The sequence below is a fragment of the Choristoneura fumiferana genome, chromosome 13 (genome assembly GCF_025370935.1).
Source record: "Choristoneura fumiferana chromosome 13, NRCan_CFum_1, whole genome shotgun sequence".
Taxonomy (NCBI): domain Eukaryota; kingdom Metazoa; phylum Arthropoda; class Insecta; order Lepidoptera; family Tortricidae; genus Choristoneura; species Choristoneura fumiferana.
Window position 1 is genome coordinate 20,339,358 of NC_133484.1, and position 24,125 is coordinate 20,363,482.

The 24,125-nt window shown below is 39.2% G+C and overlaps 1 protein-coding gene across 1 annotated transcript in view; it reads right to left on the minus strand.

Annotated features, from left to right (window-relative positions):
* VAChT (Vesicular acetylcholine transporter) overlaps positions 1-22,512 on the minus strand; it is a 45,523-nt gene extending 23,011 nt beyond the window's left edge. The window contains exon 1 of the mRNA XM_074096688.1: positions 22,425-22,512. The gene's annotated coding sequence lies outside the window, so the exon portion shown is untranslated. The remainder of the gene's footprint in view (positions 1-22,424) is intronic.
* Between the last annotated feature and the right edge of the window lie 1,613 nt (positions 22,513-24,125).

Here is a 24,125-nt window from a genome sequence, read left to right on the forward strand (position 1 = left end):
TCAATTCCAAATTTTTACTTTTACGGTCATCCCGTAAAACCTAAGTTGAAAATACAAACTGAAATATAGATGCACAGAAAAACCAGAAAAATAAGACCATCACTGGGAATCGAACCCAGGTCCTCGGTATTCCGTACCGCGTGCTATACCGCTACACCACTGATGATGACTGGGTATAGATGTCGCTAGCGTCACTGCTTAAGTGGCTAACATAAGAAACAAACAAGCTGAGATATGAGGTGCATAGGGGAAATTCGTGTCTGTACTGTTGACCATCAGTGGTGTAGCGGTATAGCACGCGGTACGGAATACCGAGGACCTGGGTTCGATTCCCAGTGATGGTCTTATTTTTCTGGTTTTTCTGTGCATCTATATTTCAGTTTGTATTTTCAGTGAAGGGATCGACCAATCATATTAGTTGAATCCACATCTCGTCTCCGCCTCATCAGACTTGTAGGGATTGATCGATCTCTACACGTCTTCTCTCCGCTCCGCTCGTCTCCGCCTCTGTGGAGCCGCAGCCTGTAAGCCGTGGTAGCTTAGCTTTACCTATATCTACTTTGCCCCTCAAGCACAGCGGGGCTCGAAACTCGAAACTCGAAGTTCGTATCTTACCGTCCCTCTCGCTCTCGTATTAAACAGTATAAGTGTCAGAGGGACCGCACGACACGAACTTCGAGTTTCGAGTTTCGTAGTAGCCCTGCTGGATCATTGGGTCCAAACCCGGGCTCACAAGTCATTCTGAATTCATGAGCAAAATTTCTTACCATGAGCTTTAACTAAAATATAAAGTAAAATTCCCAATCCGCATAGGGCCGGCGCAAGAAGTAGATAGGCTTACGCCCTTTCTTCTGAGAAAACTACAACGACCACAGTCATATTGCTGCGCTCTAAACTTCCCTTAAACAGAGATCCCGACTATCGAGAATCTTAGCACTGAATGCGTTGCGATCTCTACCACTCAAGTTTCGAGTGAATACCTGTATATGAGTGTCTGAATTATTTGTATTACAAGTGTATCTAATACTTTAAAACATGTGGCAGATAGTTCGGAGGAGAGATACTCGTATAAAAATCTGTTGTATCAACCCCCTTGCCACTCTGACATCTATAAGAGGAACGCCTGTAACACGTGTATCGTGCTGTATAATAATTAATAACCTTCCTGACGAGTTGAAGGTGTTGCATGGTAGATTATTTAAAGTAAAGCTGACTGAATGGCTACGTGATCACTGCTTCTATAATGTTAAGGACTTTTTAAATTTTAAATCATAATCATTGTAATTTTAAATTTGCATTGTTGATTTTGTATATCGACTGAATACTGTTCCTGATGATATCTACTTGTAAGACCTTATGCAAACGTATTCCAGCAAATAAATATTTCATTTCATTTCATTTTATTTCATAATAATTTACTACAGCTGGCAAATTAATGTTACCTTAATTAATATCAACAATAAGCAACAGCGCGTATCGTGTTACATTGTATCTCATTTTCCACGCTACAAATTCGAGACACGCTTTGTCTGCCTCACTCCCCCTTGTTACAAACGAGACAGAATTACGATAACGGAGGTGACGCAGCGTGTTTCACGTGACATTAAATACAGGGTGTACCGTAATCGGAGATGGGATGAGATGAACACTGAACACGTGAAACATGAAAAATGATAGCTGTAGTCTTTAGGCCAGCGTCTTTATATAATATTAAGTTTTGTGTTTCGATCGTCATCATCATCAACCGATAAACGTCCACTGCCTCCTGTTGAGCGCCACAATTAACGACAACTCGGCGCTCGCATCTATATACCTGTTGCTCGCAACTCTCACGATGTCAGTTCAGTCGTAATACCTAACAGTTTGCCAATTTTTCGCCTTCGAGTATTTTTAATCCTCAACGATTGACTGTTATTCGAGTGATATGGCCCGCCCATTGCCACTTCAACTTGCATATTCTTCCAGTTATACCACTGAATTTAGTTCTTCAACAAATTTCCTCTCCATAGCTCGCGTCATAGCTCTTGCTTCACTCTGAGCCTCTCCAAGAAGCTAATAGTCAAAGACTTCGTGTTTCTTTTACTAACTGTTAATGCAATTGAAATTAACGTAGCTGCGGTCACATCACGCTCCCCTCGAAAACAAGCGCGTATCGATATCAAGGGCCCTCAAGCGCACAAAGGTCGGCGCGTGGCCTATCGCTCGAGCGCGAGAGCCCTCGGCTCGCGCTGCTCACTGGATATATCCGGTCAGATGCGGTTCTTAGGGTTCCGTAGGCGAAATGCCAAAAAGGAAAACTTTATCCGCGTCCAAATTCACGGACCAGCTCACAGATTTAGTACTATAGATAGCTGCATTTTGCCAAGGGTTAACATAATAAGTAAATAAATAAATAAATCACGCCGATAAATTAGTAGAATTGATTTACCCGTAAAGTGGGGATTTTTTTGTCCATCTCGTGGTGACGTGGCAAATAGGTTTTACAAAAATACCTATTGCAATTTTGCCAAACATTTTCTCCAATTTAGGGATTTGTTTTTGAAATATTAAGCTTTAAAGTGCTAATTCTCTGTGTCAGTCAAGTGTCCCAAGAGTTGAATTGATAGAGTTGTATTATTTTTTTGTGTAGAACTCTATAGGTTAGGTTAGTTTTAAAAAAAAATCTGAAACGTTTACAGTTTCGGAATATAAATGCAAATAAAACATTTGAAAAACGAATAATTTGTAAAAAAATGTTTTAGTTACACATTAGTGTACTCGGAGTAAAGTAATAGTCGAACAAAACCTAATATTATTAGAGTACATCATAATACACTGCGCGTGATCCGCCGAATTCTTCAAGTTAAAACATCTAAGAGAATTACAATAATTACAGGTCTGTCTCGGTTTTATCCGACAGGTACAGAGACTCGCTAAAATCCGCACAAGCAAGAATATCATTACCCTCACTCAGCTCATTCCATTTCTATGAATGTTAAAAAGCCTCTCAAAATCCAAAGACATCCAATCTCATTGCGAAATGGAAAAAGAAAACAAGGCAACACTTTCCAGACAACTTTCTGCCAGTCAACTCTCAAATAAATCCCCTTAAATCTTAACCCGCGGCAATAAAGCCGATATTAAAAGGCAGACGTCGAAATTGACGGTAAAATTAAATTTGTTTTATGTTCTAAGGGGAGAATGGGCAAAACTGGATTATATCGCTGGGACCCAGGGGACGAGGGAAATGGTGCACGGCGAGAAAAGTTGGTTTAAGTCGACTGGAATCTTGTTAGAATCTACTACATTTTTAAAACGCGTTTAAAACTATTGGCGGAATTATGTTAAGACGGCAAGAATAGAAAGTTCCAAGCCACCTCATTTTTTTTGTTTCCATGTATAAGTTTCAGTCTATACACTGGCACATCAAGACCGGCTCGTCATATGTATAAATAGCCAGCTCGTCATATGCATAAATCACTGCATCTTATGTACTAAGTACGATGTACCTAATGAAAGTTAAGAAATATGCCTCAAACAATATTGTCACAACTTTTTACCATTTTACTATCTCTGTCGACTGCGTTTAATTATTTCATAATAAAATTTTGGATAAAAATACATTATTTTAAACAGATTTAAAATTAAAATCACAGACAAGTTACAATAGGCAGGTAATGCATAAAATAACAATGCCATTAATAAAAATAAATGAGGATTCGAGAACTCCTATCATAAATGTAAATACGAACGTCATATGAATACTAAACGAAACAAAAGTACCTACTAACTAACTGTCCGGTCTAAGCCATTAGCATATTCCCCGCGCTCCCCATAGACCCCCGAACCCCCGAACATTGGAACCCCCAAGCCCCGAGCCTTTTGTCCACGAACTCCGTAATTTAGTTACTATTATCGTTGGCCAATGTGAACTGAATAAACTGAAGTGGAAGCACGTATTAAGGCTTTTTGTACTCGGTCCAAAGCTAATAAGTTGATATCTTTTGTTAAATTGTGTATGAGGTAATTGTTTAGGTATGCGTATCATGTCATTGTCGAGCAATGATATCACATACAAACAAAAGGTCTGTAATATATTGCCGAGATAATTGTTAGGTATTTAAAATATAAATAAATATTTTTTGCTTGATATTAAAACCTGCTTTCAAATGAAAAAAACGCATTTAAATCGGTCTACCCCGTTTAAGAGCTACGGTGCCACAGACAGACACACAGACACGCCAGCGGTCAAACTTATAACACCCCTCTTTTTGCGCCGGGGGTTAAAAACGGCCAAATGCGAGTCGGACTTGCGCACTGAGGATTCCGTATAAATTTATAGTAGGTATATGAATATCCAGTGTTAGCAGAGCCCCTCTCCCGCAAAAGGTACGCAGTGTGTGGTTATTTTAGATGGTTTTTCTGCATTCTCTGCTGGGTAAAAAATGTTTTCTTTTGCTTCACTCTCGCCTATAGTCAATTCTTCATATGCTGTGTGACAAGCATCTAGATCGTTCCTCCTTCTCCCCTTCGGTCTACCTCTATTTCGGCATCCATCACTAGGGTAGGGACCCATTCCGTGCCCATTACCCCAACGATCTGGATTCATTCGACAAATATTTCCAGCCCGTTCCCACAACTTGGTATTTGGGTCAATGAACTTTTTAGTGTAGCTTATTGCTGTGGTTCCGTCTCCTGAGTCACCTATTAAAAGTATGATTTTATGGGGTACAAATCCCCTAAAAGTTAGGAATCGTGACAGTTTTAAGGCGATTTCTTCATGGCCCATCTCCTAAGCGTCCTAATAGTATAAATTGCAATTTTTTTTAACAAAGTGTATAACTGATGTCTCCAGGGTCACGGGACAGGCTAACAACGCTAAAGAGTTGATTGACCCATTCACGCCTACATCTGCCATATCTCACAAGTTGTTTATTTTCAATTGTACTGGAATAACATAAGTAGTGAAGCAATGAGGGCTATCGCGTATGAATTCGCCACTAGAGGCGCTAGTGTAGCGTGAGGTCTCCGAAATGTCAAATCTCATAGTTTTTGGGTGAGCTACGCGGGTTTATTTATAATTAGAATAAAATTTTAATCTAAACTTTGTTTTCACGCCCGTAATAACAGACTTTGAAAGCCATACTTAAAAACCTCACGCAACAGTGCGCCATCTAGTGAAACAAAAAACGATACTTAGCCCTCATTGAGGCATTGAAGCAGGATGTGCAGGTGGTAGGACCTTGTGCAAGGTCCGCCCGGATTTCTACCACCATCCTGCTCGCTAATCCTGCCGTGAAGCAGCAGTGCTTGCACTGTTGTGTTTCGGCGTGGAGAGTAAGACAGCCGGTGAAATTACTGGCACTTGAGGTATCCCGTCTTAGGCCTCTAGGTTGGCAACGCATCTGCAATACCCCTGGTGTTGCAGATGTTTATGGGCGGTGGTGATCTCTTACCATCAGGAGACCCACTTGCTCATTTGCCATCCAGTTGAATAAAAAAAAATTGAATCGAAATCTATTAGTGCGTGGACGGTTCTAATAACCTAACCAACTTTTAGGTGGGTTTGTGTGATTTGCGACCGCGACCTTATGATAGCTACGTTTATGCAAGATATGCATGAACACGCATATCTTGCATAAACGTAGCTATCATAAGGTCGCGGGTGAGCAAAGAAATTCTTTAAAACCCGCCGAGATGTCATTTCAAAGTTCCCTATATCAAAAATGGTTAATCCATTTTTTATCAAACATAACTAAGAACTACCTCACAAAGAAACTCGCTTTCACGTAAAAAACCGCATTGAAAACGGTCCATTCGTTTAAGAGATACGATGCCACAGACAGACATACATTGGTGTCCAACTTATAACGCGCCTTTTGCGTAGGGGGTTAAAAATAACAATTTATTTCTTAAGCTTCCAAGCCGTTGAACTAATTGCCTATCCACCACCACCATCCCAGTCTGTATACGTCCCACTGCTGGTCACAGGCCTCCTCTCAGAACAAGAAGGCTTGAGCCATACATAGTACCCACGAGGGCCCCGCACCATTGAATTGCTTCGCAGGTTGTGCAGGTTTCCTCACGATGTTTTCCTTTACCGCAAAGCTCGTGGTAAATTTCAAATGTAACTCCGCACATGAATTTCGAAAAACTCAGAGGTGCGGGTCGGGGTTTGAACCCACGACCCTCTGCTTGAGAGGCGATAGGTCGAACCACTAGGCCACCACGGCTTGCCTATAAATACTTTCAATTCTTTTTTACGTTCTTCAGAATTTCTTCAGCTTCAATTTATTCCTCGCATCACCCCATCGCCTTTACCTGTTCCAAAAAACTGTAGACATAACATAGACATGTACATCGCAGTCATTAAATTTGCACGGGCTACGGGCACGGTAATTGTGGGGGAGCGATGGAGCCATCTCGCCGCGCGTATTATACTGGCCCGCAGTAGTGCAGTCACTGTGTACTTTTAAGTTGCTAAGCTGCACCAGGGTCTGTTTTTGTAGGTACATTTAAAATGCCAAAGCGCTTCGACACGAAGCTGCAATCGATCAATGATCGTTGAGCCGCAAGAGTACAAAATCATCTTTATAGGCCTCTTCCATATACATTTATCAAATAACCAGAAAAAAAAACTTGAAAACTGTAAGATTTTTACGAAAGTCTTCAATTCTATATTTGGTACATGATCTTCACACCCTACATATCTCCACTTTAAGTTTGACGTACTACCTACAGGGCACCCTATATGTATACACACTCATAAGTATCCACTGTCGAAAAATCTGATTACTTAAAAAAAACTTGTAATAAAAATGTTTTTAACAAAAACTCTTTCGATTAGAATTGTTACCTCAATTGTTTTCTGGCAACTGTAGTTATTCAGTTAGTGCTTTCTAAAATACAAAGCTCAAAGCATATGCAAGTTGGGAGAGTAAGGTTCTTGAGTGGCGACCATAAAACGAGGCATTGGCAGACTTCGTTCTAAGGAGGAGACCTTTATTTAACGGTGCCCACTAACAATAAATTTCTGTTAAAATATAATTTTTAAGACAAGTGTTTTTGGTAACTTTACTTTCATTGTCATCCGACTTACATAATTATGTATAAGTACCAAATTTCAAGTCAATCCGACCATTGGAAGTGGATCAAAATCATTGCAAGATTTGAACCAAAAACAGCAACAAACAAACAGGGCAAATTTAAAAGCTTGTAAATACAAGCTGATGTTGCCCTTCTGCACTGATATTGCCTGTGTTAGCAAGAACAACACGAGCTGTTACGGCGTCATAAATAGTCAACCCACTAAGCAGCTGCAGTAAGATTGGTGCTTAGAACGGTGCACTGGCGAGGGTATTCTAATAATGCAGGAGTTATTTTAGAGACCGTACGCTCTCAAACTCCTAGAAACTCAATTCTTAATTGGAAAATGAGAAACGAAAATTTATTTACGTCGGGCAGCCAGAAGTGAAGTACAAGAAGTGAAGTTCTGTATAGATGATCAGTGGGTGAAGCCAGACGATCGCATTTTTTTTGAGTTGCGAGTCGAGTATAATTTTCGGTCAGAAATTCTGCTCTCTTCAACCGCTTTATGTCAGTTACCTACCTACTGCATCAGAATAAAAATAATAAGGGGAAGTGTCACATCGCCTTGTAAATGACGTATCAACCATACAGTAATGCATTTTTTTGGTCAACTATGTATACAGGGTGTCCCACGGCTATGCCACATGGAGGGGAAGTACCTTAAATATTGTACATAGCCAATTTTACTAAAAGGAGAATTTATTTTGATTTTAAAAACAATTTTAACTGCATTCAAAGATTTTTGAATAATTGCCTGTCTGGACCGGGAATCGAACCCGCCATATGGTAATAAAACACACCCGTAGTTTTACTACACAGATCGAAAGGCTCAATCAGAAGGATTATTTTTTCCAAGTAACAGAATCTTAAATAAAAGGAAGACCGTGAAATTTTACATTTACAATTTCAGGAAAATGAATACTTACCTTTTCTTTGACTTTGGTGTGCTTCTAAATACTAAGGTAAGTAATCATTTTCTTGAAATTGTTAATGTAAAATTTCATGGTCTTCCTTTTATTTAAGATGCTTTAATACTTGGAAAAAATAATCCTTCTGATTGAGCCTTTCGATCGGTGTAGTAAAAATACGGGTTTTTTTTACCATTTGGCGGGTTCAATTCTCGGTTCAGACAGGCAATTATTCAAAAATCATTGAATAAAGTTAAAATTGTTTTTAAAATTAAAATAAAGTCTCCTTTCAGTAAAATTGTCTATCTACAATTTTTAAGGTACTTCCCTTCCATGTGGCATAGCCGTGGGACGCCCTGTATAGTGAAAAAAGGAAAAGCATAATAAACGTTACCATAACAATACGGTATTTGACTATTTTTGTATATGTTTTATAAATTAAAACTTCACAATGCCTGTTATCGATTAGAAAAACAATTTTTAAGCTACCTTTACAAATAAAAAAGTTATAAAGGTTTGAAATCAAAGATTAGACAGAGAAAGACATACTCGCATGTGACGTCACACGCCAGTACCGCCATACCAGCTGCATAGAGAAAAGCGTTTGAGAAAGAGACGGGTATATATAGATTTTTCAAAAAAACACTAAATCCAATTTTCAACCGATGAAAATTTTCTCTTCGCTAAACACTATCTGTTTATCTATATGTTCATAATAATATTAAGATATGGCAAAATCAGGAGTTGTCAAATACCGTATTCTTAACTTTTCCCTGGTTTCTTATTGTAAGCATGCGTAGCATATTGATGAAGCTTCATGAAACTATTTACTTTGAAAAAGCAGTGTTACTCGTATTCTAGTGGTTTGAGCTGTGGCCTCAAGCAGATGAGTTAGAGCCCGTGCTCACGTCTCTGAGTTTTACGGGATTTGTGTGGGGCATTTAATTTTTTAGGATGACAAAAATACGATGGGGAACTTGTATACACCAGCGAAGCCATTTTATGTAGGTACTGTGTGGTTTTTTCTAATCCGCACTGGGAACGCGAAGAAACTACAATTCAAACTCACCCACGATGCGTTAACCTTCATTCCTGTTATGCCACCACCACCAATTTTTTTCCGCTTTACGTGATAAAATAACGTTTTATTTCCATTTTAACAATTCTCTGAAATCGAAAGTGAACTTACGATCCTCTTTCCCCAACAAGGAACATAAATAAATAAGAGAAATAAATATTCCTGAGGTGCGTTGGGTACGTAACACACGGGAAACGTACATTCGGTATTCTAATGTCATAACAGAATCACACCCAATATGTATCTAAAGTATCCAGACTTTAAAATTAGCTACAATGAAGCAAAATGTTGAGATTGCCGACTGAATTTAAACAATAATTAGTGCTTGTAACATCAACAATAATTAAGTAATATTTTTTTAATTATGAGTGGCAATGGCAACGTGCCCGTCGCTCTCTAGCTTCAGCTCATTGAACTCTGTGAATACGTCTATTCGGTAATAAAATTATTTTTATCGTAAAAAGGTTTTTCCGTAAGTTTAAAACCAGTGCCCTACAATCATAAAGCCGAGTTTAGACTTGCAAGAAAAATCGTTGCATAACATTGCGGCGCTCAATTGACCACTAGGAACTCGTTGGCTTTACGGCCTCGCAATGTAATGCAACTTGCACGATTTATCTTGCAAGTCTAAACTCAGCTTAATCTACTCTACAATAAGTTCTGGCTCAGTGTCCGTATTACCTAAAGCTCTGACTTTCGCGCTTGCATTCACCATCACTTTCCTCCCTCATTCTACACCATGTGACAGAAAGGAGTGATTGAAGTTAGAATATAAGGTCTCAGTTTTACTGATATCAGACAAGAGCTCGTCACGACTCGCGTAGCCGGCATAGGGGGGTCCAAATTACCACCATTTTCTTTTAGTTTCTCGCAATGGGGGCGCGCCAGTTAGGGGAGATTGGATCGCCAGGGTTTGTGGTCGGCTGCTTTACGAGCAGGATAACAACTTTATTGATTCAGTAAAAACTGGATACTTCAAATGTTTCGTCTCTTTTCTTAGGTATCGAATTTTAACGTAAGCCGCAATGCAAAAGGCGTTTTACATGTCGTCTTTGGTACCACCAGTACTTTCGGAAAGACCATCGCTGCCAAAAAGAATGTCACCGCATAAAATTTGTCTGTAGATGAACTATTTTTATATGCGAACATTTAGTGGTAAAATATTGATACAGTCACCAGCATTGCATAAATATCTGATATATATACGACTCAGATATTTTTAGACGCTCTGCTGTGGCAAATATTAATGCGGGTGACTGTACTACTCATGACCTACTAATTGTAGACATAAGTACTAAATAACAGATTATAAATAACAGATTCAAGTTAATAAAATACAACCTCGCCAATCCGCAACCAAGCGTGTTTGGTGAGTGTACTAGAGTTCAGAATTTAAAAATACTGCACATCAAGCCAACTTCTTTCATAGCAAAAACGTTCCAAAAAAGGGTGCCACAAAAATTGCCTCAACTCCGATATATTATGTTGGTATAATCGCACTATTAGGAAGGAATTGCAGTGGTGATAAATGTCAGGCGGTAATGTGGCGGATGTTATCGGCGATTTTCTGCCCGGACGCGTTTACAAGCGGCGAACAGACGGCAAATCATCGCGCAGAGGGGTGGCTATGGCAGATGTAGATAGAAATTATGGAAGGCACGGTGAGAATAAGCGCTATGCCAGGAAAATCTTGTACAGACAGCATCAAAAGTAGGAGATCACTTTTTTTACGCTGTCGTTTTAACAAATTTGTCAAATTTGTATAGTGTTAAGTACGGTGCTGTAAAACGACAGAGTATAAAAGAATGCAGCTACATTTGATGCTGACCGTACCTACAGTCTTTTTTGGCAAGAGTAATATGATAGGGAAGAAATTTACTTGGGTGGCGAAGTGGCGACCGAACATTGCGAAGACGACGTAGTATGTTTAAAACTAAATGTGGAAGGATGACTTGGTAAGGGTTAGGGTAACACGATCTACAGCTGATAAAGTCGGATCATAATTGTCAAAAGAATATCAAAAGAAGCAACTTACCTTTTGTTGCAAAATCTCAACAACATTATTTTTATAGAGACATGGGACTATGCCTTCACTCTCGGAAAGCTTTCCGATAATATATCTTTTAGATATGAAAAAAACGGTTACCTGTTCAAAATATCAGATAATTGGTAGAGTGGTGGAATACGCCCAAGTTTCTCCAAAAATTACAAATGACATTAAAAGACCTATTACGAAAATCGCAGCAAGTGTTGTCCCAAAGACAACATAACAATTGTCAGCTTGCAATTGTACACGTCCCTTATTTTCTAACGCCATCTCGTAGCAATAAACTAAGACTACAAATTCCACAAAAACACAAATGTCGGCAAGCAATGCCGCCACAACGCCGAGCGCCTTAATGAAGATAAATAAATCCTATGGGGAGGCAGGGCAAACTTGTCCGACGGGCCCTGGTTCCGTAATAGCACCGCCTCATTGACTCTGCAAGAATATAGTTCACCGGCTCATGAATTATTTAGACGGAGTTTTGAAAACGTTTTAGTATGACCGCTGTGAGGGAATACCGATATCTTAGCAATATGTCTTTGCTTATTTATTATGAACCCTCATGCTGTTTGTGTGCAATCAGTTTTAAGATTAATTCTATATAGATATCGAATGGTTGGACAAGTTTCACTGAATACGCGAAAGTTTTTTAGAAATATTTAATTGAAGTCGACGAATATTCCATGCATTGGTCAAAGGCGTGGCTACGTTTTGGATCGAAAATCGCGATGCAACCATCCGCATTTTTATCCACTAAATAGTATTCTACACTACCTAAATATCGCCTATTGTCTGCCAGTTTTTGTGTGCATTGTGATTACGTTAAATAATATTGTAATGTATTGTATCCATTTTAGTCACTAAACAAGTACTGAATTGACTGTTTCTGGGTACAATACTCACTTATCACACTCTTTTTACCTAATAATTATCAAATGGACGTAAGTTGTGGGGGTGACTCAACCCTCCTTTGCACATAAAACATGACACCTATGGCTCTAAAAAACCATTACGTTAATACAATTATTATTATTAACAGTCCTTCAACTTTCTTCTACCATTTCCCCTTCAACTTTCTTCTACCATTTCCATTATTGGTAATATTTTGTTAGGATAATTTACTCCAAAAAGTCGAATTGATGCAATAAATTGTACTTCTACATTAATACTGATATGAGACAACTGACAAATAGGGGGAAACTGGGCAAACATGTACAAACGTTGAACCGGGCTAAGTACAAGTGTCAAATTCACCAAAGCGATCTTCATGCGGCAGTGAAATTCGGACGGAGATCAGATCTTTAAAAAAATCATAGAAACATTTTAATAATTGTATTAATATTAACTTTAAGTACTTGTACTTAAATACTAAAGTACAAATTCTCAAAATTGAGATAAGCCCTTTTAAACTGTTGTAGTATCAAGTGAGTGAGATAGCAAGTGACACGTGCCGCGGCGCTTGCTGTGACAGCACGAGACGAATTGAGAATCGAGATAGGGCACGGATTTGTTGGGGTGTGATACCGAATGAAATATTACTGGAATGTTACCGATTTGTATGAAAATGTTTTACGGGTTAGTCTGGATTACAGCTTCAAGATAATCTTGAACAGATTAATGAAGGCGCAATCTTTCGTTGTAAAGTAAACATTGGCAATAGTAATAATATTTCACAAAGAACATAGAAGTGCTTTACAAATTTCATAATATTTAAGTTGAACCTCTGATAAAAATGTGCTGTATTCAAAGAATATGGATAAAAATACCTACTTACCACAATTCATAATTCTTATACTTTATTTCTTTCTTATGTTAATTTCAATATATTCCTAAGTAATAAGTAATTTATGATATACTTAGGTAATTTCAGAGTGAACGTATACGTAAAAAAAGGAAGAATCTTCATATCTGACCCACTTGTTTCATAACGTCCAAAGTTAAACAAAACACGGTAATAAAATTACCCGTATTAAAATATCAGGAAAATTATTGCCACAAAATTACCAACAAACGCACAACTTTAACAATCGCCACAATGACTCATGATCACCGCGCTGATAAGAAAGGGTCCCAAATTGCACGCGATACAAAACGTTGTATAAATTTATAGCACCCTAATCAGGACTAGAAATTAATTCTGAGCCAGGAGTACTGCCACTCAAAACTAAAAGGGCCTATGTGTCATTAATTTCATTTCGAAGATACGCCGTTTTCGGATCGCGCAGAGTCGTCAAACTTCGGGATTGCATCCGTATTCGGCGGGCAATCAGCGCCCTCTGGCCGGAGGGCTATTTATCGCCGTAACTAACAGTTTCCGCAGTTCCGTTCAGCCCCACTCGCCCCTACGTGCTCGCAGTTTTAGATTTGCGGCGGTTTGCGGATGAGTAAGCTTAGGCTGCTACGTGGTTCTATTTTTAAACATTGTGGCCACGTTAAGTATCGCTATGTTTGCGGAAGCTAGAGGTTACTAGCAAGTCTAATTCAAGTCAATCTCATGATAAGTTTCAAATGTAATATTGTACATAAATTGCGATAAATTCAGTACGAACATAGGCTCGAGTCTGTATGTGGGTTCGAACCCAGGACCGTCTGCTTCAAGCCACCACAGCTACCACAGTTTTTTTTTATTATTCAACTGGATGGCAAACGAGCAAGTGGGTCTCCTGATGATAAGAGATCACCACTGCCCATAGACACCTGCAACACCAGGGGGATTGCAGATGCGTTGCCAACCTAGAGGCCTAACATGGGATACCTCAAGTGCCAGTAATTTCACCGGCTGTCTTGCTCTCCACGCCGAAACACTACAGTACAAGCACTGCTGCTTCACGGCAGGATTTACTTTTACTAACAAATTATTATTATTTATTATCGATATTTACAAATCGGGAATATGATTATCAATGCGATAAAATTAGTCAAGTCACTACGGTAATTTCTTGCTATTACCGTATGATGTTGTTATTTTGCCCTCGATTTTCCCACTTTTTACATATTACAGGCAACCCAATTAGTGTTTCTGTAAGTAGTTAGTCGTGTTTATCAGCTATTTCCCCGCTCGCATCCTAATTAAAAACAAATAAATCCAAATCACATCAAAAATTTAACAAAAAATTAAGCCCACTTTGGCCCCTCTGCACGCAACCAGAAATAATTTCATATCGCCCCAGCCTCCCCGTTGCGGTACAACGGCAATGAATGAGGGGAGCGAGGGGAGCTGTTCATTAAAAGTGGGATTAAGTGTGTTTGGTGTGAGGAACAATGAAGAATGCAAACACCAAAACGACATAACTTTCGCTGAGACCAAATTTCCAACATAGACCTGAGTATTTCACGCCTAAAGTCCAAAATGAACCTTTTTCGTTCACAGAATGGCCCCGTTTTTCCCTGTTCTCGATGATATAAAGCGTTGAATGTAGCAGCCGGAACAATTGCTGTGTTGGCGACAATGAAACAACTTACAAGATGTTTGAGGGATTAGTTCTGGTTTTTGTTTGGTACCGGCGCGAATCGACCCCAAAAACACTAACTGGTTGTACTCAGGCACACTTTGTACGCGTGTTTTGTGTGGTTTTCAAACAATTCACGGTAGATTTGGGATGTTAAAGGAAAAATCAGTTTATTTTAATTCACTTTTTTAAATTAAACGAAGTTTTCTAGAAAAAATACAGGCTGATGTGGAGCTGAAAAGTAACCATTGAGGCATAATAACTTTGGCCTTTCTTGGTTCATAAAAGCTTAAAAAAAGAATTATAAGTTTACAAGTCTAGTCCAGCTAGACAGCGTTAGGAGTCACTACAACAAATTGGTACAAGTATGAGTCGTCGACAAAGCTAACGTGACCAGTTGACCTCACACTGAACCCGCCAATTTTTTATGAGGCTGATCAATCAACGAAAACATTCAATAATAAAGGAGTTTTAATATGTGACGGAGAACAACCTGACTCGACTAACACAACAATACCGACCAAATAAATTATGCAAGTCGTTCTCCGTCATTCTAAAGTGCAACGTTCAAATTTTTTTATGAAAATTGCTTGCGCTACTAACCAACATCTCACACGACGAAAGAACTAAAAACAAAAATCAAATGGGTTATTCCGTAAGTAAACCGTAAAGGGTTCTGTTACATACATGTCACTTTTTTACACTACCGCGCTTTCTGAAAGGTCATGACAAAAAAAATGCGCCGCAGGGAACTTGACAGAAAGTAATTTCCTCAAAACAAAATATTAAGTTTATTTCACTAATTACTGTTGCAAAAAGCTATAGTTAACTTACTTGGTTACATTTGGTACTGGTCACGCCTTCAGAATCGATTTGTATTCTAGCAATTCCTAAAATTAACAAAAATAGTCTACAACAACATGCTTCACAGTTAATCCAGACATCCCGCGGCTATGCTCTAATATAAATAATAAATAAACCGGCCTATCGATCGGCAAGGGGAGCACACCTTAGCTTTCCTGTATTTGCATTCCTCTGTCAAACGGGATTACTCGACGAGTACACTGCACTGCGACATTGTTGTTAAACTATCGCAAACAAAATCGAAGTATGATTGTGTTACAGCACCCGCGATTTATGGTTTAGCAAAACGAATAATTACCTCGACGTTTCAGCCACATAACAGTGACCGTTGTCATGAGTAAACTCAAGTGTAGGGTACCACGTTTGCTTAACAGCACGAGTCTTTCAAGATACCCGCATTTGGGTATAATTAGTATCGGCACCCTTATCTCTTAGGCCCTCTCCGCACTGCGATTTTTTTCCGCGCTAAGTCAGTATATTTATTCGCGCAGATCATATTCCGTGCTTTACATACAATTTTTTTCGCGATTTTTTTTTCGCTAGTGCGGATTCTCGTATAAGATTCTATGTGTTGCAGAATTGTGAGAAAAGTGCGGACAGGGCCTTACACTTTTGGTGCTGTATAGTAAAGTTTATGAGTGAAGAATCAGTTATACTGAAGTCATGGCGGAGACGAATCTTACTAATATTAGAAACGTAAGTTTTTTCTAATGGTTATGTGTGTTTGTTACTATGTCACAACGAAAAGACCTTGGTATGTATGTAGATGATCTGGTCTCTGAAAATTAGTATTATGTATTTTTACTTACACACAATATGTAAAGAAAAACAGAAAACTAAGACGAATTAACTCTACGGTTGAATGTGATGCCGTCTCTATTTGTTTTGATCGAATAGACAGTGACGGCATCACATTTAACCATCAGTTAACACTAATCAATGGATGGTGAAACAGCCCCTAAACCTAATAACCTATTTTTTCCAATGTCATACAGATCGCTGTTAATGGGTAAAGTTCCCGGTTGACTAATTTTTTCGGTTGTATGTTGTTGCCAATATTTACGTTGGCCGAGAGAAGAGCCAGCCCTATGGAATAAAAGTTTAGAGACGTGCAAATTTAGCACAGAAATTGCAATGGGACTTTAGTAGGTACAATCAAGGAATTGAAATTCAACTTCAAGCTTGATTAACCTTGAAGCACACACTCACATGCGAATGAATGTATGAGAAGGCATGTCAATTACATATTTTATCATATTATATGCCTCTTCACAGCTCTCATATACAACAGATTCGTCTCAACTCCTCGAATTGAGGCAGAAACTGCCTCATGAAATTACCACTTTGAACCCATTTGGCATGTATGTAAGTTCAGATATATTTCCGTCACTTTGTATTCTATCCTTTGTATTCCACAATACGCGTCGGACTGTACCGGGTAGCCCGGGGCCCGTCGGCATCAAATATTCATATCCCAGGAGTCCCGTTCCACCCCACTCTCCCCTACTGTGCTATCGAAATGTATGTGGAAAATGCCCAACGTACTTAGCAACATGTCTCCCTGAATAAATATGTCGGGAAAAAAAGGATTCCAGTTTTTTTAAATGTACTTAATTTATAACATATAAAGCGTTTGGGTCGGCTGCTATATGTACGTTTTAAGTTGTCATGTTTTGTATATATATATATCTGCTAAAGCTTTTAGGCGTGTACTGAAGCTTTCTGCCCTCCTTTATAACTTTTGATGTTTATTTAAAAATAGCTTTTACTGGCAACTTCGGTAGCGAGAAACATTAGGACTAGGAGTTTGTTTTTTTTATATAATATAGAGTTATTGCAGAGAGAATTATTAGACCATTTTTTTCCTTTTAAGGTACTGAATCTTAAAAAAAAAACAAATAAATGCTTAGCAGCGTCTTGGCACGTTTTATCACGCCGCCCCTAGTGAAAATATCGCTTGAGAAAGAGACAGTATTTTCACTTATAGTTATTTTTTCTGCTGTAGGAACTGTCCTAAAACAAATGATAATGCATAGACTTTATACCTGTCGAAATAAAAAGTATCGTATGTTTAATTATCAGGATCCAGCAATTTTCGCTCGCTGTTCATGCTTATTACATATGTAAGTGTACACTATTGAAATATCTTGCATAAATAATAATAAAAAAAACTTCACAATTTTCAAACACTATTCAACCATTATAGCGTGAAAGAGCAATAAACACACGCGCTAACTTTCGCATTTATCTAAGTTTTTTTTTCTAAATCTCGTGACGGTTTTAAGTAATAAGTGGCTATTTTCTAAGACCCCAAATTAACCTCTAATCACCCACAATTACCTGATTCTCGACTTACAAGGGAAATATTACGGAAAATAAGAACTGCAGAGTTAATGACGAAACCGGAGTCTGAAGTAATTGATGCAATTACGGGGGGATCGGGAACTTCGCCAACTATGAGGTAACGATTATTGGTGCGGTGTGTCAATTTGTGTCAATTTGTGTCAATTATGGTTTTCATTGCGGAGCGAATTGTCAAGAAGTTTTGTTGGGCGTTTTGGTCGACAGTTGGTGGGAAGTTGTTTTAGTTTTAGGGCCGTTAACACACGGGATAAAACATCGTTAATCCTAGTTAAAAGAAACTCTGAAGGCTGTTAATCCGTACTTAACTGGTTTTTTTTTAGTATTTTAGCAATACACTTAAATTAAATAATGTCAATTCTCAACTCAAAACTCAAAGATGTCAACCAAAATCTTTTATATACTTCTACTTTTTTTATTGATAAGTTCAGTCGCTTCCCGCCAATGCTGGAGTTGCCATTCGAAACAATCAATTTGGTATAGAATTAGTCTGAGAACCCGGGAATGGCGTTGGATGGTTTTATCTCGGGAACTGTGTTATTCCCGCGAGATAGCGGTAAACGATTTTTCGACGGACAAAGTCGCGGGCAAAAGCTGTAAAGCACATAATCCCCACTTATAAACTATAGCGGAAAGTATTCTATTGTACAAAGTAACGATGCTACGCTTTTAATTTCACAAGGAACCACTTAAACCCCTTTCTGTCTTAGGGGTTTTGTAATCGCGTATAATAGCCATTAAGCCTCAGAAGAACGTGTTTGTTTACGTTAACCTTTCCAGGGCTCTAGATTCAAATGAAACTATAACCATAACCGGTAAAAGTTACGTAATGTTGTCGCAGTTAAGTCCGCAGCCGACGTCAGTGGTCGGAACTAGCGTACTATTTGTAGATACCTTTCCTAGAATGTTGCCAGTAAGATCGATAAATAACCTGTGTCTAGTGCCTTGGAGAGAAGTTGCCGTTTTAAGGCACTGGTAACAGAAGTGCCCTTTTTTTTCAAATAGCTGGCAAACGAGCATGCTAGTCACCTGATGGTAAGTGATCACCGCCGCCCATGAACACCTACATCGTTATTAGGACTGCGGGTGCTTTTCCGGCCTAAAAGGGGGGCAAAAGGGGAAGGGAGGAGGGAGAAGGACGGGAGGGGAGTTGGGTCTCCGAATCTCCAACTCACCGTACGAAACACAGTAGCAAAACTCCTATTTCACGCCGGCATTTTGTGGGAGTGTGGTACTAACCCGATCTAGCCGGCCCATTCGTACTGCAGCCACAAATTTTGAGATTTTGCGCGGAATGAGTTTATTTTGCGGCAGTGCAAGAAACATGACAGTATTGACAGCAATCTTGATACAACAAAATAGTTGTAATTGTCTAACGTGTTCACAAAAATCAAAACGTTTATTTTGAAAGTAGGCCGCATGGGACTCTTTTGCATGTTACCTTTTTATACTATTTACTAGCGCTTTTGGAAAAACCATCCTTGGCAATGTCCACTGCACGTGTAGTTTTATAACTTTTAATTAAAGTAGTCAAATTATATCGTTTTAGCGTTACGTATAAAATTAATTTGTAAATACTCAATAATGAGCTCGAACCTAATGGTAAGGATATGAAACAGGGACGAGTAGATGTGGCGTTGTTTGGTTCGAGGAAGCCTATTATTTATGTCCAGCAGTAAATGTTTTTTGGCTAATAATAATGGTAATGATGATAATGATACAATACAGGTAAATCCACACCACACCACACCACACAATGAACATTTCAGATCAATAGTATATTATAAAAATATTACAAGATAAGCAAGCTCGCTAATGAATCTGCATATTTATCTACATCAATATCACAGATGTATCCGCAGACTAAACAAGCCCTCCCAATGTCAAGCAACTCATGAATAGAAATACATCCCGGCTCAAACAAACACTGGCGCCAACCTCGGCAAACAATCCCAACATAATGAACCTTATTGCGTTGTGTTACGGCCCGAGGCGGGCGAAGCTAACGATGAACAAATATTTGCGTAGCGTTGAGCAAACAGGGTGCGATGACGCAAACAAAGGAGCAGTCCTATTTGCCGTTTGCAAATGAAATAATAAAACATTGTCATTTAATTAATAGTGAAGCGAAATGACGATGTTCCTTTGCGGAACGAACAGCTCAGGCGTCTATGAATGGTAGGAGAACTGGTTCCCACTTGTCGGATGTCGGGCCCGGATTTTAATCGGATGTTCCAGTGGCAAAATGACCGACATCCAACGCGAAACGCGCGACACCCGATACAAGTGGGAACGGGCTCTAAGTTTACTGTTCCATCTCCAACCTGCCTCAGTTCACTGAAGGACTACATTGATTAAGCCCGAAACATGTCAGACTCTTTACTAAATTTATGTTCCTATTCGAAAAACAACCAATTCATAACGTCAAAAAATCACCGATTCAGAAAAACCATTTTGTTATATAATTGTGTTTATTGCTACGCAAAATATCAATCGATACGGAACTCGCAGGAATCAAGTAGCCTATGCCAGCTTTATTCTCCTGCTTCTGCTAAATACAAACGCATTCCGGTTTTTGAGATGTAATGATAGAGAAAGATCGGATCCCGAGGACTAGTGGCTCCATATTGCCAGAACTCAACTCCTAATGGCTGTCATCCGAGAGTCTGTGCAGAGTTCTAGAATACTTCGGTCACATTATAAGAAAAAGCTGCAGCTAACACATTATGACTGACAAACTTAGATGAGAAGCGACCTCGTGCACGCAGCCCAATACGTTGGTCTGACCACCGCTCTTGCCTCTACACTTCTACAGTTCACAACGCCGTCCACACCGCCAGAGACAGAAATACATAGATAAAGTTCGCACGAGAGAAAGCGATGCAGAAGAGTCACAACCCTCATACTGAGGAATACGACGCCATTAGGAGGTAAGCAAAACTTTTATATGTGATTTTCCCACTAACGTCGATAAGCCAAAGGCTACTAGAAACACAGGGATGTTTAAAGTTCCATCTTACAGACTGGCTAAAAGCAAAAAGTCTTTTCTGGGAAATTGCATACGTTTTTATAATAAAATTCCAATAAATATTATAAATGAAACGGGTAAAAAATTCAGATCTATTGTCAAGAAGACATTAATATCAAAGGCGTATTATAAAGTTAATGATTATATCATGGACAGGGATATTTGGAAATAATTCCGATCCGCATTAGCGATCCCTTCAAATAGCGAACCTACTGTGTTAAAAATAAAGTTGTGTTAAATACTTGTGATGTATAGTATAAATATCATTGAATAATATTGTAAATCTGTTTAAAAAAAATATATACCTCGTTGAGTTTCTTGCCGGATTCTTCTCAGCAGAGGTTTTTCCGAACCGGTGGTAGATTTTTTTTGACATTCATAAGTGCTTGTTGTAGCCTAAATTGAATAAAGATATTTTGACATTTATTTATTTATTGAATAAAACACATGCAAGCTTACAGTACGAAACCAAAACACTTCGACATTGACATTGACTTCGACTTTGACTTTAAAACACAATTCACGAGAACCTTTCCAAAATTGGCTTCAGCTCATACAGTTAAGTACATTTTTCCAACCTCCACGAGCGCGGGGGTCGCTCGCAGTGTAATTCGATTATACTCGCACGTTGGCCCGTGTCCACGTTCGAAATTTAATTTAATTTCTGGTACCCTTTTTTTGTAAAAAAGGGTTTAGGTATCGATGTGCGTAGAGCTATGATCAATTCTAGGTAAATCTAACGAGTGTGCTTGACTTTTTAACGGTTCAAAACACGATGCGTGAAGCTTTTTCTTTTTATAAATAACTCGTATTCTACAGAGAAAAAATACTATATGTAAGAGGGGAAAACGAGCATGCGGGTCACCTGATGGGAAGTAATCACCGCCGCCCATGGACATCTGCCAACACGAGGGGTATCACAGGTGCGTTGCCGGACCTTTGAGAGACTGATTGGCTCGTTTTTTAAAGATCCCTAAGCTGTACCGCTCCGTAAACACCGTCCCAGGAAGCTGGTACCATATTTTAAGCGGAATCGAATCCTTTTTGTCTTTAACATAAAAAAGTTAATCTAACTAATACCTACTGGTATGACATATAATTTAATCTCTCCAAAGTCATTGAAAATCTATTTCATAGTCTACATATTACCTATTCATGTAGTTCTTGCACTTATTAGTGTGTAGTAAGTATATCTGTATAGCGGTCCGAGTGTCACCGACGGTGCTGGCTGAAAATCAGCGCCGGGATATTTTAACGGTTCAGCATTATGCTGAGCCAGTGCCCGATTCGCAACCGCAATGACACACTATCCTTCTAGTTGTCTATTTGTAATGTTGCTGTGTCTTGTTTTGTTGTGAATAAATGTACCATCAGCCAAATATGTGATCTATCTACCACCCTTAAGTTGATAATCGTTTGCATTGTCATAAACAATACGAGTAATGCCAATAGACGGGTCTGTCAACTGAGAAGTTCGACCTTAGCGACATATTAGTTTGATAGGAACTTGTTTAAAAATGGACAGACCACTTACTTATTTGGCTGATGGTACTTTCTGTCTTTCTACAGCCGCATTCAGTAGGATTAGTCGTCTCCCGAAGTGCCCTGTGTTGGTACTGACCTGTGTCCCTCAGCTGCAGCGAGCCGACCTTGTCGCTGAGGTAGCCGCGGATGGAGCTGGCGACGCGGGCCGGCGCGGCGGCGGCGCCCCCCCGCAGCGCGCCCTGCAGCCGCCCCAACCGCCCCAACAGCGCGCCCTCGTCCTCCACCTTCACAACTGGCCGCACTCCACTTAAACACTACGCGATCTCTCGTACGTTAGCCTACGTTAAGCTATCAGTGCATGGTTTGATATGTATTGGTTGGGCGTCGGTGGCCGCTTTGGTGCGCCGTTTGGTCGTCTGTAACAATAAGGGAGAAACGTGCCTTAAGCCCAGTTCAGACCTGCAAAAATAACTTTGCAAGAAGCATTACATTGCTGCGCTCGATTTATCCCTTTAAACTCGTTACGTAATGCAACTGGAACCATTTTTCTTCCAAGTCTAAACTGAGCTTTAGTGTGAGTTGTGCCAAGTTGATATCATGATCAATGTCAAACTAGAAACCTTTTTGTCTAACGCACTTGGAATAATAATCGTTTTCACCACATTTTGCTTGCAAATCTAAACTCGGCTTTGGACAATACAGCTCTAGCTGTCAAATCAATTTTTTTACTAACTACACAACACATGGGAAAGTGTTGTTTTGTACATATGGAAGGTTTATTTATCTGTGGACACAATTGATATCTTAAAAATAAAAATCGGAACGCAACGAGATAACCGTATCCGTTAAGTCTAGCTGCAAGTAAGTGATGCGACACATCAAAAAGACTTAACGGATACCTACGTTTAGTTGTTTAAGTTTTCAGATATGAATAGTACCTATCCAAGTAGATATTCGTATAACATAGCTACAACACTTTCCCCTACATACCGTTTACTAAGTTAAGTTGTGTTAGATATGGATTCCAGGTTCAGGCATAACTCTTAGATCGACCAACCATATTAGTTGAAATCCACATCTCGGTTTTGTCGAACCCTACACGTCTTCTCTCCGCTCCGCTCGTCTCCGCCTCAGTGGAGTCGCAGCCTTATCCTTCTACTGCAAGCGTTTAATTGACTTGATCCACTGAACTTCTATGAAGCTGATCATTGTGAGACGACCTGGCCTAGTGGTTAGAGAACCTGAATATGAAGCTTGAGGTCCCGTGTCAGGGCAAATAATAATATTTGTATGAAAAATACGAATGTTTGTGCTCGGGTCTTGGGTGGTTAATATGTATTTAAGTATGTATCTATCTATATAATTATATTTATACCCATAACACAAGCTTTGCTAAGCTTACTTTGGGACTAGGTCAATTGGTGTGAATTGTCCCGTGATATTTATATTTATTTATTTATAACTACCATACCATACCATAAACAAACTTCGGCTGCCTGATTTGGTAGATTCCAGGAATTTAAACATTTTACTTATCTATCATTGTAATACAACTAAAGACTAGATAGTTAATTGGGACCAACCAATATAGCAACCTGTCACTATTGTACCGTTTTGTCAAACTTAAAACCTAAAATTGCTAAAAGTAAAACATCCTGTGGTTGGCACTAGACCCCCCCCCCTCCCCTCTATATACGCCTATTTTGTCACATCAGCGCACTTTGAATAGCTTTGCTCCGGTCGTCAATATTTCCGCATTTTCATAATTTCCTTTCCAGATGTTGAAATATTTTAAACACAGGAAAACAACCTAAATTTTCTCCTTCTTTCTCAAGTT